Genomic DNA, 7,771 nt, shown 5'->3' with positions numbered 1-7,771 from the left:
CCCCCCCTCGCCGCACCCCCTCCTCTTCCTCCTCCCTCCATGGTCCCCCTTCCTCCTCCTCCACCTCTTCGCTCCATGGTTCCCCCTCCTCCTCCTCCTCCCTCCGTGGACCCCCCTAACCCCCCCCGCCGCCCCCCGCCTCCAGCCGGCGCTCAGCTCCTGGCTCCCCCGAGCTTTGCTGCTGAACCGCAGCCCCCAGCCTGCGGCGTTTGTCCTGGGATTTGAACCTAGCCCTCTCCTCAGCTCCACGACGATCCAAGCTTTGGCTGGCCACTGTCATGCCCGGCCCTCTCCATCTCCTCCGATACTCCAGGCTCTCATCCATCACACCTGCCTCCAGGCCCTGGCCCTGCTCCCCACGGCTGCCACGACAATCCTCCTAAGGCCCGAGTCTGACCATGTCACTCCTGGGCTCGTCGACTTTTCGGGATTTTCCCATTGCTTCAACAGTAACACATAAGCATCTTTGCTCGTAATGGGCTCCCCCTCCCTTCTCCAGCCTTATGTCATAGCAAACCCCCTTCAAGCCCTCTGCATTCCCCACTGATCCCCAAGCTGCCACCCCCCAGCCTTCCTGCCCACTCCTGCCACTGTCTAGGTGTTTCCCTCCTGGAACCCTTCCTTCTAGGCCTGGCTTAGGTGCCTCCTCCTCCCCCAAGCCTTCCTTGATTGCCTTCAGAACCAATCCAGTCAACAGAAGCAAGATTTAGAGAGGCAGGGGACAAGCACAGAACTAGCCACTTGCTCCCTCTGTGACCTTGAGCACATCTTTCTGGGCCTTTGTAAAAAAGGAGGGGCTGAGCTTGATGGCTTGGAAGGTCCCATCCACTTTGAACATTCTACCAGTTCTGTACTCTCAATGAGATCTCAAAGGGAAGCAAGCTGCCTTCTTAATGCTGCCACTATTATATAAAGATAGCGCAGCTCCCTGTCCCCAGTCAGTACTGTGCACTGGAAGGAAGCTTGAATTTGGAGTCCTAGGACCTGGGTTCAAGTAGTCAACTCTGTCATTTACTAGCTGGATGACCTTGAGCAAAGTCACTTAAGTCTCAGGGCCTCAGTTCCCTACATTGTAAAATAAGGGAGTGGAGCTAGGAGATCTGTGAAGTCCCTTTCAACTCTGAATCTGAGGGGGCCAAGGCCATAGATAGATGTACTATGAGACTCCTTCACCATTCTACATATCATATGTACTACATATTCTACAGATGCATATCTGTCATATTTGTGACTGCCCCACAAGCTCTCTTGTGGGCAAGGACTAGGTTGTTTTCCAGGTGGGGTTTCACCACAGCCAAGCACTGAGCTCTGCACCTAGTGGGAGCTTCATAATGCTGGCAGGCTTGAATGGGAGCCAGAGAGCTGTGTAAAAGCAAGACTGCACCAAGTAGCAATGCAGAGATATTGAATCCGGCAGAAGCCCCCACCCCTATATTTCTGCTGATTTGTTTGTACATTTGGGTCCAAATGAAGAAAATAAAAGAAGTCCAGATGAAAAAGTCCAGATCTTTTAGGAAATTGAGGTGACCAAAGGCAGTTTTCCTAGTAAAAGGAAAGTATTTGAATTCTTTGTCATCCCCCCCCCCTTCTATGATTAAAAGGCTGGTGATAAGGCCAGTAACTGTGATTTCATGAGTATAGGGAAGGCTTCCTCTACCAAAGCAGGCAGAGGTCTCTGAAGCTGATATTCCAGGCATGCCTGCAGAATGCTGCAGCCAGATTAAAATATCATTGGGAGATATTTAACAAAATAAATAGAAATAAAATGTAGACAATATTACAGATTCAAAACTAAGTCCAGTGTGGCCAGCAGGGATCTTTGTATAGGGACTATCAGCATTTGTGTTTTGATATTACTGGTTTAGAGCATTGACAGGTTGACTGACTTGCCCAGGGTCACACAGCTAATATACATCAAGGGCAGGCTTTGAACCCAAGTTTTCCTGGGCTTGAAGCTGGCTCTCCATACATGACGCTGTGTCTCTACCATGATCAAAAAGTGATTAAAATGCTTCCACTACTTTTTGTGTGCCACAGACAGATGGCATACTGCCCACTGTCCCTCATCTAGTCTAAAAAGTCAAGTGGCTGGGTTTTTTTCTGAGAACCTTAGGGGTAGTACCATTTAAGAGACCAGAGAGACATTAGGGATTTCCTGGTCCAACCCACTTATTTTAAAGCAATCAGAACCAGAATTCAAATCCAAGTCTTCTGACTGCAGATGCCATGTTTTTTTCACTTCACCAAACTCTGTATGTCATCATGATCCACAAGGAATCCACAAGGAAGAAAGCATGTGACTATGCTGGAAGTGGAAGAGAGAACAGGTTTCCCTGCCCCTCCGCCACTTACCACTTACCCCATCATCTGCTCTATGTTGAGGTTGGCATCTTTGATCCTAAGAGCAGAAGGGAAGGGATCAAAGGTAGGATGAAAAGGGGTGAGAGAGGAAGGCAAAAGAGTCTCTGGGATTTCCAAATTGTTGTTTTAGAGCTTAACACTGCTCTGAGACTTGGGCTGTAGGGAAACACTTTACTTCTGAAAGTTTGCCCCATGCAACCCAACAGGACGAGAGCTTTCCTAGGTAGCCCCTAAGACATGTAAGGTACTGGGCCAGATGCTAGGGATACATGGACAAAATGAAAAATGGTTCCGGCCCTAAAGGGGCTTATAGTCTACAAGTGGAAACAACAGAGAAACACCTAAGGGCATCAGAAAAGCCAATCTGTAGAAGAACTGAGCTTGGAGGGAAACCAGGGGATGATGAGCACTGGAATAAAGAGGGAGAGCATTCCAGGCACCAGAGCAAACCTGCGCCAATACACAAAGGCCACGGGATGCTGAGTTTGGCTCCATGGAAAGGAGTAATGTGTAATAAGCCTGGAAATAGGATCGGGCTGGAGACTGAAGGGCTTCAAACACTAACTCAAGGGATGGATCTTTTATCCTAAAGGCAATAAAAGAGGCAACAAAGAGATAGTAGATGGAGAGGTGACATCAGAGCCAGGTAGACCTAGGCTCACATCCCATTTGGAATGCCTCCTGGCTGTGTGTCCAATGGGTGAGTCATTCAACCAACCTCTCAGTGCTCTGCACTCAACACTCCAAAGTGGGGACTGGACCAGCTGAAAATGTAATTGGGAAATAATTAGGGAAATAAATACAAATACAACAGCATATAGGTAATGTTAATATGTGGTTTTCTAAGTCAATATGTTGCTTGCAGAGATCCTTATGTGTGGTTTAGTGCTCCCCCCATTTCTATCTGAGATTGACATCACTGCCCTAGACAGTTCTCTAAGACTAAGACTAAGTTGAAGAGACATTGGTAGAGGGAGGTTCCTCACTGGGATTTTCCTGTGCTAATAAAATCAATGGTCTAGTCCCTATGCCTGGAGGCAAAAAGGAGTCTGTGAAGTTTCTTTTTTTTCTTTTTGGAAGGGGGAAGGTAGGGCAATTGGGGTTGAGTGACTTGCCCAAGGTCACTTTTTATGTGTGTGCATGTTAAGTGTCTGAGGCCGAATTTGAACTCAGGTCCTCCTGACTCCAGGGCTGGTACTCTATTCACTGTGCCATCTAGCCACCCCACCTGTGAAGTTTCTTGTGCTTTGTGAAGATGATTTTGACAACTCTCTGAGGGTATACAGGAGAGGTGAATTGGCAGGGAAGAAGAGCTTTTAGGAACTGTCATAGATGTTGTTCTTTCCAGGAGGGCCAATGACATCATGGGGTGATATCTTGATTTGTTCCTGACTTGGATTCGAGTGGGACAGAGTAGCACAAAGTCATCTGCCGCTATCTTCCAGAGACATCCAAGTCTAGCAGCAAGACAAAGGTCTGGATGACTGGTGATGACCCAGGAAGCAGTGAATGACCTTGGCATCTTTGATGTCGGACCAAACTCTAAGCGCTTCACAGGGCCTGCTTCAGCCACCTTCATGGCCACTGGAACAAATTGTTCTCACATGCCCATTCTGCTGGGGGAAGTCTTCACATACACAGATAAGGAGGAGAGAAAGGATAGCGTATGGTATTGCTAGGATCAACAGAGGACTGGGAAAAACATGTCAGTATTTCCTTGTAAATTAGGTTGGATTTAGATGGTCCCATACCCTGAATAGGCCCTTATGGGAAGGAAATTGAAATACTCTTGTTTGAAAACTCCTTCAGGAATCATAGCTTCAGAACAATGAGCATGCTTAGGAGTCATGAGTCTAACTCACCTGTCCCCAGTTCACTGATGAGAAAACTGAGGACCAGAAAGGTTGAGGAGTGACTTGTCCAAGGTCACACATCTAGAAGGTAGATAAAATAGGATTTGATTCCAGGTTTTCTGATTCCATATATATCATCCTTTCCATTGTGGGGGGAAACAAACAGTTGGAAACAAAGAGGTCTGATAAGAAAAAATGTTTTGGTTCCTGGAACCCTCTTAGAGTGCTCAACACTCTTGATTCCCCATAGATCAAGCCAAGTCATGTTGATCAAGGTGCATAGCCGGGATTCCTTAAGGTCCTGGAGAATCCCCAGAGCTTAAGGGATTTGCCCTTGCCTTACATGTAAGTGACAATGTGGTACCTTGGGTTCCAAAGCTCTGATAGCTCTTCTAGCTTGACAGCCTCAGAACCCAGCAGTACAAGGATGGGAGTATAGTATCTATCTGTGAATGAGGATAGATCTACCCCGAGATAGGGTTGTTTAGAAGGGGAGGCTGCATTTCCCTCTGCAGTGTACCACTTCTGAGCATCCCTTATAAAATTGATAATAATGTTGATAATTCACTTCCAGATAACATTTTTTTACTTACATACATTATCTTATCTGATCCTCAAAACAGCCTGAAAAGTCAGCATAATGTGTATTATAATGCCCATTTTATAGATGAGGAAATAGAGTCTCAGAGATATCAAGTGTCCTGCTCAAAGTCTCAGAGCTAGTAAGAAATGGAACTGAGACTCGAACCCGGTCTACATGAGTTCCATACTCTTATCATTCCACCATGACTCCTCTCAGCGTTGTCTTTGATGTTCTGTTATCTGAATTTCACAAAAATACCGTTTGGATAGGCAGAAGTTACCTCCTGGCCCCATGTGTTCACTCAATGATTAACTTGGAAACAAAGGCCCTGGTGTGTGAGCCACAGACCCCCAAAACCCCAGGTCCAATACAACCAAAGTGTTTTTCTGTTGTCTAAAAGCCATGTTGCCCTTGTCCTTGCTTATACTTTGGCCAGCTAGGTGGGTGACATTCCTTTGGCTCCCAGGATTATATAACTTTCATCATCTCTTCTGGGGGTTTCAGTCCTAATTTATCCAGTTACTTATCTTGGTCACAGCATGAGGTCTCGCAGCTGATCAAGCCTCCTTGGCACAGAGTCCAATATTCTGAGACCCTGGGCGGCTAATTGGAAACTTTTTGGCAGGAGGCCCGACTACCTCCAAGGCCAAACATGTGAAGCTGGTTAATACTGGTCACTTAGATAGATGTTAGCTACTTCCTGCCTTGATTGCTAAATGGACTAAGGACATTTTGGTCACTCCTGAACTTGTCATAGCAAGGAATGATCATTTCATTCATCTCACAAGGGAAGAAGGTGTTTGGGGGAGATATTGGTGGCTTCAATTGGATATTGGTTTTGTGGCCTTGGGGATCACAAGGCAGAAGGGAGTGAGCTGTGTTCCTTTAGTGGTTAGGTGAATTAAGTTAGCAGTTTAGCAGGATGTGAAGAACTAGGAATGGGATGGAATGGGAACACCCAGAGGAATAATGACCAGGAGATGAAGAGAGAGGAGCTGGACCCTCAAAATCTTCTTCAGTCATTCAGTGATGCATACTGTTTCAATATTTCAAATATGAATAGAATGGTGTTTCCAAAATCGGGTAATTTCCGATAGATGGTAAGTTTCTCGAAGGTAGGGATGACTTTATTTTATGCCTTTGTTTCACCAGCACCTACCATAGTGCTAAGCACATTTGTTGGTGTGCTCACCCTGTCCACTTGCACTGATACCAGTCCTGCTATTGCTTAATAGACAGTCTTTGAGAACTGCTGTGGCTGAAATATTTCTCCCCCTGGGACCAACCTGGTGATGAGATCCCCTTAATTCATACAAAAGATTGTTATTGGGCCCATACTATATAGATTTAGAACTAGAAGGGACCTCAGAGGTCATTTATTCCAACCCCCTGGTTTTATAGATGAAAAATCTGGGGCCCAGAAAGGGGAAGAGGCTTGTATTTTGACACCTTGTAAATAGAGTGTCTCAAAAGTCTTTGTGCTCTAATAAGCTCTAATAGCTTTAGGGGCACCCATACTTATACATATGTGTGTATGTGCATACATGTATGTATGTGTTGTTCTTCCTTCATTTTGGAAGAGGACCAGTGACAAAATGGCTGATGTCCTGGCTTTCAAGTGGATTTCAGTCCAAATGGATTTCAGTGAGGCAGAGTTGGGCAAAGTCATCAGCCTCACTCTGTCTTCCTGAGTCATGGAAGCCCAGTGGCAGGACAGAAGTCAGGACAACTGTCGCTAGGCCCAGAGGCAGTGGATGTCTGACCAAGCTCAAAAGGCTCCCTTCACAGCACCTGCTTTGGGTGTGTGGCTAATGAGTACACTGGACTTAAAGACACAGGGGAGAGTTGCGTGAAAAGGTGGGCTCCACGTGTGGTTGAGCAGCCCTCACCCCAGACACTGTCTATTCACACGCATACATGTACATATATATGTATTCACTTTAGATTTATTCCTGCATATATTTCTGAATATATTTGTCGTCTCCTTTATTAGAATGTAAACCCCTTGCAAGTAGGGATTTTGTGTGTGTGTGTGTGTGTGTTTGCTTCTGCTATGCGCAAGTGCAACGCCAGGCACATTGTAAGGGCTTAAGAAATACTTATCTATTGCTTGATGGACTCCCAAGTCCACCAAGGCATTAAGTGGAAGGCTTTAATTCCATTGATAACAGCTTACCCATGGGAATCAGGATTCTTTTTGTTTCTTTTCTCATGTGCATATCAGTCAATCAGGAAGGATGGGAAATGGAGTGTTGAGCATGAGGAACACAGAGAAGGTCAGTTTGGTTGGACCATAGAATTCAGGATGGGGAGTAATATCCAATGAGACTGGAAAGATAGTCTGGGGGCCCAAATGGGAAGGGTTTGTAATACTAAACAAAGGGGGCAGCTGAGTGGCACACTGGTCCTGGAGTCAAAAGGGCTTGAGTTCAAACACTAACTGTGTGACCCTGGGCAAGTCACTTAACCCTGATTGCCTCAAAAAAAAAACCCAACCCTAAACGAAAGAGTTTATATTTAATAATGGAGGCAATAGGTAGTCAATGGAGTTGGTTGACTAGGGGAGTCAGATGGTCAGATCTGCATTTAAGGAAATTCACTTTGGTAGATGCAAATAGAATGAACTGGAGTTGGCAGATATAGGTGAGGCAGGGAGGCCAATTAGGAGGTTGGTGCAAGAATCTAAAGGAGAGGTGATAAAGGCCTGAATTAAGGTGGTGACAGTGTGAATAAAGAGAAAGGACAGAGTGGGAGAGGTGGAGAGGTGGCAATGGCAAGAATGAATGTCCCGTGTGAGGAGCTGAGGACAACACCAAGGTGAAATCTGTGAGACTGGGGGAATGGTCTGCTCTTAGTGATCTGCTATATATGGTCTATTTGCCTCTCTTTATGAAGCAGCATGCTGAACATTTCATACTCAATATCACTGGTTTTGTAATGGTGTCTAGTTTTGGAGGTACATGAGAGAAAGAGA

This window comes from Petaurus breviceps, unplaced genomic scaffold, assembly GCF_028583685.1.
Source record: "Petaurus breviceps papuanus isolate PSGF00001 unplaced genomic scaffold, PetGlider_PUasm1.0 90626, whole genome shotgun sequence".
NCBI lineage: Eukaryota > Metazoa > Chordata > Mammalia > Diprotodontia > Petauridae > Petaurus > Petaurus breviceps.
Note: the sequence above shows the minus strand (reverse complement) of the source record.